An 11,620-nucleotide genomic window follows, 5' to 3' on the forward strand; every position below is an offset into this window, starting at 1 on the left:
AAATCGGCCCAAGTTGCTGAACTCGTTGCTTTGACGAGAGCATGCAAGATTGGGAAAAGTGTGAGAGTGACTGTGATAACTGATAGCCAGTATGGCTTCGGAGTCTTACACGACTTCGGTCAAATTTGGCTGCAGAGAGGATTTTTGACATCAAGTGGAATTCCCATTAAGAATGCTGAAGTGGTTGGAAAATTGCTAGAGGCGATACAGCTGCCTAGACAATTGGCTGTTGTGAAGTGTGCGGCCCATAGTCAAAGTGGTGATTACATTGCCACTGGCAACAAATATGCAAATGACATGGCACAATACTGTGCACGAAATCAGAATTCTATTAATCGGGCTAAGGAAAGAGAAGTGATTTCTTGCTCTTTGATGTTTACTAACACTGTGGGAACATGGGAAGAAGTAAGACAATTGCAAGGAGAGGAGGAAATGAAGCAGTGGGTAAAAGCAGGAATTGCACCCAGAGAGAAAGATCAGGTGTGGGTCTATCTGGATGCAAGACCAGTTATGCCCGATAGCATGTCTGCCATGGCACGGATGTATCATGGTCAGGGACACATAGGGAGGGATGCCATGATTAGGTCATTTAAACAAACCTGGTACAATGCAAAATTCAGACTGGTAGCAGAAAGTCTTTGTCAGAGATGCCTAATATGTCAGCAATACAATCCGGGAAGAAAAACAGTAGTAAGTCTAGGAACAATAGGACGAGAAGGAGGGCCTTTTACCAGAATGCAAGTGGATTTCATTGAGATGCCTCCCTGAAACAAGTTGAGGTTTGTTTTGGTTATGGTCTGTCTGTTTTCTAGCTGTGTAGAGGCATTTCCAACAAGAAGAAATGCTGGGATGACAGTGGCAAAATTACTTTTGAGGGAATTTATCCCTAGATTTGGGTTCCCAGTGACTATTGAATCTGACCGAGGAGGACATTTCCATAATGAGATCATAAAATTGATTTGTGAAGCATTGAATGTACAACAAAAATTACATTGTGCCTACCGACCAGAAGCTTCTGGTGTGGTGGAACAGATGAATGGTACAATCAAAAACAGAATAGGGAAAATGTGTTTAGCCACAGGTATGAAATGGCCTGATGTCTTGCCTCTGGTACTCATGACTATTAGATCAATTCCAGACAGAACTACAGGGTTAAGCCCCCATGAAATCATCATGGGACGAGCCATGCGACACGTGTTTATACCAGTCAACAAGCTGATGACATGGTGTTGGAATACTGTAAAAGCCTGGCTGACGCAGTCCATTCTGTGTTTCATCAGGTTGGAGCTGATGCCACCACCCTTGAAAAGAAGCAGGCCAATGATCTGAGCCCAGAGGACTGGGTAAGGATAAAAGTACACAGAAGAAGAAACTGTTTGGTTCCAAGGTGGGGAAAACCAAGACAAGTCATCCTGACCACAACAACAGCTGTAAAGTGTCCTGGACTGAAAAACTGGATCCATGCAAGTCATACATTGAGAATTCCAAATCCAGTGGACAGCGCAGAAAAAGAGTATTTTGACAAATCAGAATCCAGTACTGAATCGGATGACGGAGAGCCAAAAACCGAAGAAAACCCTGCAAGGGGGGAAACAGAACAAAGTCTAACATTCGTTCCCAGAAGTATTTCCCTGAGAAGATTACAGATATCGGATACCAGCTCAGACTCGGAGACTGAACAAGGAGCGCAATGTTCTAGGAAAAAACAAGGAAAGAACAAAGGAAAAGACAGTGAAGAGACAATAAAAGAAATTAATGAAAGAGAAGTTCCAGACGAAAGATTGAGAGAAATTCCACCTGAAATAACACATTTAGATGGACAGGTGCCAGATACAGAGAGAGGGAAAGATTACTGCGGAAGACCCCCTAGGAGGTGTAGGGAATTCTAACATTCAGTTAGAAGCAGGGACAAGTAGTCAGCAGGAAGATTGCGTGTCGGAGATTCGAGGAGGGACAGAAGAAGGAAAAATAAAAGAAGTGGTGGAAAAAGAAGCTGTTGAGAGTAAAAAGCAAGTTGAAACAGAGCCAGAGGAAAGCGAAGATGAAGTACCTGAAGGTCGAGTTCTAATAAAGAGAGTTTGGAGAACTGAAAAGAACGATAAAGGAAGTAAATTAAAAAGAGCTGCAAAGGACGACGTTTGGCCGAATAAAATAAAGAAATTAAGATATCGACTGACACGAGTAAATTCACTAAGGGCTGAACAGGTGAATGAAGTGAGGAGTCAGGAGAAATCAAAAGACGAAGAAACCATTGTAATTAAAGAAAGCAAAAGAACAAGAAAACCTAACCAGAAGTATAAATCACCAGAATGGACGTCTGTGGTCCTGCCTGAAATAAAAGAAGAAGCGGATAGCCAAGGAAATCCAGAGGTGGTTGTACCGGAAGTGGTTGAGGAGGACGAAGAATCGGAAATCCTGAGAGTTATCCTGGCCGATATTGGAGAAGAAGCGGATGTTCAGGACATTCTGTATTCAGATCACAAAGGAAAAGTGAAAAATGATGAAATGCCAAACTGAATGAGATAAGAAAATTACTGATGGAAAGACAATGAAATACGGAAAAAGACAAAAACTGGTAGAACCAAGTAGGTGCTTAGAGCCTTGGGTTAGAAAACTAGTTGTGAAGTAGAAGAGGATAAGTCAAAAGACACTGTCCATTTTAGCAAAAATGGCAAACACAAATAGTAGAAAAGGTAGATGTACATTTGAGAAGATGGTGTAAAATGTGTTGTTGTTGTACAGGATTGCTAATGCTTCTGTGGAGTATACTTGCTCTAATGATCTCATTAAAGGTTACTATAGATACAATAGAAGGACATAGTGGAAACAAAACTAATATAGAAAAGATACAAAAGGTAATTCCTACTAGAATAAATAGAAACTATTTACACAAAGATAGGTCTATAACCGATTTCACTAATAATGTGTTTTCAAAGTTGTTGTATGAATATGTAAAGACTATGGACGTAAGGGACTGCTACGTTTGTATGCAGTTACCTGCCTCTGTATCGGAGGGAGGGACTTATCACCACCTTCCAGTAACATATGGAATAACATGTAGTGTAATAGCTAGTTTATTTTATCAAACCATCAAGTACCATCAATTAACAAGCTAAACAAAGTGAAACCTGCAAAGGTATTAGGTGAATTTTTCTTAGAAACTAAAGAACTAACATTAGAGTATATATTTAAAAACAATTTGACTTGCAGTTTAAAGAAAGAGGAAAAGACATTTCTAGATATGGTCGAAGAAAGGAGTATGAAAATGCAAAGAAAGGCATCTGAAGGAAAGATGGAGAAGACAGTTTGGGATGAAGAAATGGAAAAATACTTGAAAGAAGAAGCTAGTCCAACTATGGCTTTAGATTGGCCTCAGAAAGGGAAATTGTGTATTAGGAGGAATATAACTTACATATGATAATTATTTTGTAGGTAATAGTGAGTGCCATGATACATATCGAATCATGGGTGGATGGGGATTTAAAGGTGGAAAAGACCCAGTCTTTCCTGGGTTATATTTCATTTGTGGGAATAGGGCATATTATCGTTTGCCAGACCATTGGTATGGCACATGTTATGTAGGCCTGGTTTTCCCGAAAATGTTTCATATGGATAGAGAAGAAGATGGTGTACATAGTTTAGGTAGTTATTTAGCACGTAGTAAGAGAGAATTGTGGTCAGAAATAGTAGGTGACATTTTTGGAGCATTGATACCAGCAGTGGGAATATCTCTGAAAGCAAACAAAATTAGAAGACTTTCCACAGTAGTGGATCGCTTGTCAACAAGCACCACTGGAGGATTTTTATTGGTAAACACTGAAATGGTTGCCATGCGTGCCATGGTAATGCAAAATCGACTTGCCCTTGATATATTATTGGCAAAAGAGGGTAGAGTCTGTGGAATGCTGAAAGTTCAACATGCTTGTACTTACATTCCTAACGAAAGTAAAGATTTGAAAATTTATATTAAAATATTACCGAACTGCATGATGAAATTACAACACTGGAGGTTGAAAGTGTTTGGGAAAGGATTGGAAAGAAAGTATCAGCTATTAAAGATTTCTTAGTAAACTTAGGTAGTACCTTCTTGGGTAAAATATTATTTCCATTAACATGTGTGATTTTCATAGTATTAATAATAAGGTTAGGATGTATCTGTCGCAAAAATAAGAAAAAGCTAAAAAGAGAAAATTCAAGGAGAAAAGAGAAGAAACAAGAGAGAGAAGTTGAAGAGATAGAATTAGAGGAAGTAAAGGAGAGTATGTATAGGTCAGCAAAAAAAGAAGAAACAGGGGATACCGAATTATGAACAAAAACAAGAAATCATTTTGAAATTCCATAAAAGGGATACAAAATTTGGATGGTGTGGTGATATAATCACCAAAGGGGGGATTGATGGAGCGGGTAGTACAAAATGTTGTATACCCCCCATTTCTGCATGTTAATACTAATTAGAATAATCTATTAATTGTAATAATATTAATGTGTTTGGAGTGATAATTAACCAACCCTACTAATGTATGAATTATACGTGGGATTTGCATTTTGCATGGCTAAAATAATTTGTAAACAAATTTACGTACGCATAATAATGCTAGAAAATTAGAATATTGCATGATATATGTTGCTTTTGTGATGTAATTGTAAATCGCACCAGATGACATCACTGGGTGAATATAAACGCTTTGAATGTCGCTATTATGCTAGATAATTACATACACATAGGGGAGTTAGTGAGGGTTTAACACTTTATTAGCTATTTCCATGTTTTAATGATGTTTTATGTTTGTTTCGCTTAAGTTAACCATTTGGGCCTAAGAAAAAATGGCTGACCGAGACACACGACGCGACTGCTACCATTTCACGAGGTTTCGGGTGAAGTGCTCCTGCACCACCAACAGTGGCCTCGTCCTGACCCATGCAAGATGTACCCATCAAGGTCGTACTGGGAGAGTTGCCAAGACTACTAAACAAAGGACTGTCTTTAAAACCGGAACCAGCAAGTGTGATGACCTAACTAAATAGACTATGTGAGAACCTTACCGAATGACCCCAAACCCTCCAATCAGGACTGCCTAAAACTGATTTTTGTTACATTTTGACATTAAAATCATTATAAAAGATAGTAGAATAGTGAGGTTGTGGGTGATTTGGAGTTGGAGGTCTCGCTGCTATTTCCCGGACGTTATGCTGACGGAGAGGACGGTGACACTGCTGGACAGCTGTTTCCCTGAATCTTTGACAGACTGAATTGCCGCCTCACTTTGATGAATTAACGATTTTCACGACTTGATTGACTTAGAGGACGACTAATAGCCAGATTAGGTAAATATGATGTTCTGTGGTTTGACTAATGATTTATTAAATTTTGCAATTAATTAGATAAAAATATTGATCTACAGACAAATGTGTTGGGCTGTTTATTGAAGAGATTTGATTGAGATTGAATATAAAATAGAAGAATTGAATCACTAATTATCCAAATACAACTAATTTGATCCATCGATTAAATGGAGGGAATATCTCGAGTTTCTACGTTTAATAAAGGTATTCAATGTATATTCATGTAAATTAGGTTCTTTAGGTGAATAGGTATTCCTTTCATGTCAGCGATTGGAAATTGTATCCCTCCCGTAAGAGCAGATCAGGTTAGTATGAGTGTTGGTGTTATGGGCCCCACCAATGAATGTATTGAGTGAAAGTGCTAGTGTGATGTTTGGTCTGTAACAAAGGGAGGATTTGACATTCCACGCTGTATCAAAAACACTACAAATGGACACCACACCAGTTTAGAACAAGCATTAGCCAATAGGTCTCACCTTTGGGACCCTATAAGTGTTTCTTTATACAGCACAATATCCTTGGTGCAAGAACATCAACTGTTGCATGGCTAAACACGTAAAAGGTCAGAAAGGCGAGACCTATTGGCTATGGCAATGCTTGTTTAATGTTGTCATTTTGGGAATCGACATGAATCTGAAAAACAAGATACTGAACACATTAATAGAATTTTGTGAAATTTGAATGTCTGAACGTTCACATTTTCTTCATGGTGCCTCCCCCAAAAAAACATTTGATTTGTGAAGAAAATAATGATATCAGAAATATTTGTAAGATCCTGTCATTGGGTTACAAAATTGATATATAAATCAGACAGCCATTGATTTGTGATGATAAAGTAGCTGAGCTGGTTAATGCCCTGTCTTTAGGTGACTAAGCTGAATGTAGTTGATGATCGGCTCAGTCTTCGCATCGCTTGATGGTGAAAAGCATGAGTAAAATATGTTATTATTGGCACCAGGTGAGGTGGTAATTGCTCTACACAGTATGCAGATGTGACACAAACACTTAGCTATAATGCAAGCCTGATTCTAAAAGAAAGTTGTTAGTCTGCAAGTGCAGGTTGACGACCTCTTGTGTCCCTTAAAATGTTAAAAGCTTGTACAATACATGGAGGGAAAGTAACAATTTAGAAATATCTATTCCAGCAGGTATGTGAATAGTGAATAAATCTTAGGGACGGGGGAAGCACGTCACGGAAAGAAGGGTGATGGGGTTGGTGCTGAGATGGCGGGACCCATATGCTGGGAAGTGCATGACATTGGAAACACTTTATGTACATTGTGACGATGCTTACGATGCTGCAGCCGGCGCCGAACACCTTGAGCTGTTTCACATGAGTGGAGATGGTCTGCCCCCAGAAGAAGAATTCTAACATTACAGTGCTCTCTCTCTCTCTCTCTCTCTCTCTCTCTTTCTCTCTCCCCCTCCCCACACACACCACTAGAAATTTCTTTCTAAGCAACGCCATAATTACATTTTCTAAAATTCTCCAGTAAAAGTGTAGAAAACAAACTTTGACAGCCACTGTGATCTTGGGCAAACCAGCCAAACCCCTTTAGCTTGCAGTGCTTGCTTCCCTTATCGGCTAAATGGAGAGTTCTTAAATACAAGTTGAAGGATTAAGCGCTATGTGCACAACAGGAGGCTCGTGTCTGCATCCAGACCGATTTGCAAAATCAATTATGAGCACAGCGGGCACTGTAGTACAGACAGGACGCTTACGTTCTCGTACATGCCTCTGTGAATACACGAATGCCCTATTAGTAAAAGTGCAAGAGGGCCCAATCCTTTTAAATTGTACGAACAGCATATAGATATTTCAATTTCATTCCCATTTTAGGAGCAATTCACAATGACCAGGCTGTAGGAGCTCTCTTGTACGTACGCTTACACACTTGTGACTACATGCGGGCCTACTGCATCGGCGGGAAAACATACTGACAGTGGTAAGACTGTAGACTAAGGAGCCATTTCTCAAAGTGTGAGACCATTGCAAATTCAGTAGATCGTCTCCTCTTATTCCCGGAGCCGACAAAATCGGGAGTGCCAAGAGGCAATATCGTGAGCAGAACTAAAAGAAACTACAGTGGAAACCAACTTAGATACGGCAAGGTGAAGAAACGCTTTTTCAAGTACACACGCTGCATTTAAAAGACATTTAGATGCTCCCGTGCCAGTTACCTTGCCATTGGGGACCGCTGTTCTTCCTCCAAGACAGAGTTTGTGACTGGGTGGCACTGGCCCCGCTGCTCCTGCTTAGTGTAGGGGGTGGGGAGACTAGGTATCCGGCGAGTCTGGGACAGCGCACCTGCTTCGATGAAAGTGAAAGCGTGTTCAGTGTGCGATAATTAGAAAAACATATGGCCCCTGCGTGCCTGCGCCTGTGGACGATGAGGGCATGTCTGGCATTTCCCTTGCGGGAGCGAGCAGCAAGGCACGATAACTGCTAAAAGATGGCGCCCATGCTCACCCCCGCAAGGGAAACACCGGACATGCACGCGTTGCAATAGAAAGCAAAGCAAAATGTGCACGCTTTTAGCCAAAATGCTGATCGATTCCAAAAGGTCCCCTCCTATGCAGCGCATGCGCGTTGCGTAGGCGAGACCTAGAAATAAGTAATCTTTACTAGACTTAACACAAGACCAAACGACAAAAATCCACAATACTGTAATCAAAAATAGTCTCTAAGAGGGTAGGAATAGCTTGGTTCAATGTAGATGGTAAATGCGACACTTCACTCTCAAAGTACCTCGGATACGTCACTCAATACAAACAAAAGGGTTGCAGGGAAGGTGATGCATCGGTTCCTTGCTTTGGGGGAGGTGATGCGTTGGTTCCTTACTGCAGCGCAGGGGAGGTGATGCGTCAGTTCCTTACCGGAGAGGAGGTGATGTGTTGGTTTCTTACTGTGATCCCGTGCGATGCGACAAGATGGCGCCTCGATGCGATGCGACGATCTGGTGCGATGCGAGAAAATGGCGTCTTGATGCAATGTGACAACATTGGATGTGATGCGTGCATGCCCGACGGCCGTGCGCGAACTCTAACTTCTGAGCCGCGACAGGCCCTGCGACACACTTCTCCGGTGATGAGCTGGCGACCCCTGCGTCGGCGACAGCCTGCTCCGGTGATGAGACACGCTTCGATGATACGACGGCGAACAGCTGCAGCGGCGGCACGCTTCTTCGGCGATGCGATGGCAACTGCTGCGGTGACGACACGCTTCTCCTCGTGTCGCGCTTCCAGCTCCCAGCGACTCGCAGTCTTCTCAGAGGGCCCAAACAACAGTAGGTACCTCCCTGCAGGCAGAATTCCACAGCAAGGGAATTCAGGGGAGCTGGTGGTGAAGTCTTGTATCCCTGAGACTTCAGGCAGGAGGCAAGCTCAGTTCAAACTCTTGGAGATTCTTCTTCAAGATTGCAAAAGTACACACAAAGTTCCTTTTCTCCTTTCCTTGGCAATAAAGTAACCACTGCAGGCCAACCCCACCAACACAGCACAGGGGCAGTCTCCTCCGTCAGCTTCCTTGGTTCTTCTCCTTGGCAAAGGGTCGTCTTGATTCCCAGAAGTGATCTAAAGTCTTGGGTTCTGGGCCCGGTATTTATACACCAAAATCCTTTGTCTCTGAAGGCAGAGAGTGTCTGTACCTAGTCCGACCAGTTCTGTGCAGTCTTGGAGCACTTTGTTTACAGGACTCCTTCTTTCCTTTGACAGTGTGGGCCAGGGACATCAGACGCACCACAGGAGGTGGAGCCAGCATTGTGAAAGGCAGGCACAGCCCTATTTAGACCCAGGTGCAGCTCCTCCCACCACTCTACATGCAGATAGGTCTATTCAGCCCTGTGCTGACTCACCCTGTCTCCTGGAATCCCCCAGCCCCTGTCACTCGCAAACCAGACATGGAATACACAACTTAGCAGAGGCAGGCTTGGACAGTTTGGCAAGAAAATGCCTACTTTCTAAACGTGGTATTTTCAAACACAGAATGTTAAAACCAACTTCACTAAAAGATGTATTTTATCATTCTGAGTTCAAGCATACTAAACTCGAATTTCTACCATGTTCCCTGGGTCAGTTAGGATTATAAGATATTATAACCAAACTGCCCATTCTGGCCTATGGGGACTGGTAGCCTTGCAATAATGAAAAACGAAAATGGCTGTAATTCACTATTAGGACATGCCACACACACCAGGGCATGTCCTACCTTATACTTACAATGCACCCTGTCCTTGGGCCTACATTAGGGGTGTCTGATATGAAGAAAAGGGAAGGTTTAGGGACTGGCAAGTGGGTGCACTTGTCAAGTCGACATGGCAGTCACAGACTGCACAAAGGCTCTGCAATGGCAGGCCTGAGACCCACTTTGCTGCTTCTGTGGGTGGCACAACCAGTGCTGCAAGCCCACCAGCAGCATTTGATTTACATGCCCCGGGCACACATGGTGCACTGTACTGGGGTCTGACAAGTAAATCAAATAAACCAATCATGGAGTCACTAATCCAATACAACACTTTACAATAGGGCGCACGTGCACTGTGGCACTGAATAGCGGTGGCACAATGCCCAAAGCATCTAGACCAGCAAAACATATAGCAAAAACACAGGAGGCAACAGCAAAAAATGGAAGGGAGACCCACGGCAATGGTGCCAGGTCTAACAGGAAGTATCTTTACTTCCTTTTTAAAAGTACATATTTTGAATAAATAACATTTTTATTGCAAGTGCACGACTATCACATTTATGCGGCAGTATTGTGTTCCTCATTATTCGAATGTAAGATGATTGCAATTAAAACACTGTAATAAAAATGAATCGTTACACCAGAATGCCAGGGTCGGGGCTATTGGCTTTGCCGTGCTTTAGTTTGTTTGAACGGTATAGTAACTGGAGTCCTGAGCGAGGCACAATACTTTAATGGGAGAATACCGACACTTCACAGTAGCAAACGAATGACCGCGAGCACCTGTACTTCTATATTCCCATTTGACGGACTCGCACATCTTGGACCATCAAAGCAGCGCTATTTTGGTTGGGAAAGCGGCTCTCACGGTTCTGCTGGGCACACACAGACCGTACCGAGGTGGTCTGTGGGACGCACGTACCTGCTGCGCTGACAGTCAAGTCTCCGCTGCCGCTTTGCTCTCACGGGTCCAAACGGGCAGAGCCCTGCTGTCCGCGGCGGGTGGGTTCACGCCCGTGCTGCACTTCTCCCGGCTGAGCTCCTCGGGTTGTGTGTTTGAATACAGCGGTACCGGGCAGTGCCTCCTACCGCCTCCGCCGGGGCCCCTCGGCTGCAGCAGAGCGTGGAAGCGCCTGGCTGTAACCCAGAGCAACCCCTGCGTACACGGAAGCCGGCCGCGCTGCGTGCAGCAGCCGTGACATGCAGCATCTCGCAGGTACCACCAGTGTGAGACGGAGGATTAGTTAGGCACTCCGTGACCCTCTTTACCGACTTTCCTTTTATGGGGGATGTTGGGAATCTTTCTATTCCTTGTTTATGGGCTGCGCAACTACTTGACTACTAGATAAGAATGTTCCGACTGTAACCACGAAGCGCGAGCTCCGATACTGACGTGACAATGGGCAAACTTCGTAGTAAAGCTCTTGTGGAAATGTCTGCATGACGTCAAATCTATTATGTTCCTTAATGTTAGTGGCATAAAATAAATTCCCACGTTCGATTCACTGGGTAAGCACTTTCTCTTGGTGTCTCTGTCCCTCTCATTCCCGCAACCTCGCTCTTCTCGGGCATCCCTCACTTTTTTTTCTATTTCTCTCCAATTCCCTCTTTCACTTTCTCGTTCTATCGAAAGCCATATCCCGCTGTAAACTTGTTCTCTCTCAAACCCCCAATCTCGGAGGGGGGAGGGGGGTGGGGGGTTGAGAGGTGGTAGTTTGCAGAATAACTGTAATGCCCAAGTGTAAAGATGAGTCTTCAGAGGGCGAGTACAAAATCCAAGTTTTATTGAAGATGAGGCACAGCACAACTATATAGAACAACGCTAAGCAGTAACTGAACTCAAAGAGCTCTGGAACATTTAACGTAAATTGTACAACGCAGGTACAGCGTTCCATGTTTCAGGCAAGGGGAAGGCGGGAAAGAGAGAAGTGCCACAAGAAGAATGCAACACATCTCACCCTTAACATAATAAGGGAAGGAACAACAAAAAACAATTCAAGTCACAAACCTGGCAGGTAAAACTCTAGGACGGTCATTGCTCTCGACTCTAGATGCCACAGATTGAGTGGAATGATAAGAGTTATTATCCGGATT

The 11,620-nt window shown here is 43.2% G+C and overlaps 1 protein-coding gene across 1 annotated transcript in view; it reads right to left on the reverse strand.

Moving 5' to 3' along the window:
- The window catches only part of LOC146817750 (uncharacterized), a 746,064-nt gene extending 735,490 nt beyond the window's left edge, over positions 1-10,574 (reverse strand). The window contains exon 1 of the mRNA XM_085609232.1: positions 10,449-10,574. The gene's annotated coding sequence lies outside the window, so the exon portion shown is untranslated. The remainder of the gene's footprint in view (positions 1-10,448) is intronic.
- Between the last annotated feature and the right edge of the window lie 1,046 nt (positions 10,575-11,620).

The sequence above is a fragment of the Triturus cristatus genome, chromosome 6, assembly GCF_964204655.1.
Source record: "Triturus cristatus chromosome 6, aTriCri1.1, whole genome shotgun sequence".
In the NCBI taxonomy this organism is placed as follows: domain Eukaryota; kingdom Metazoa; phylum Chordata; class Amphibia; order Caudata; family Salamandridae; genus Triturus; species Triturus cristatus.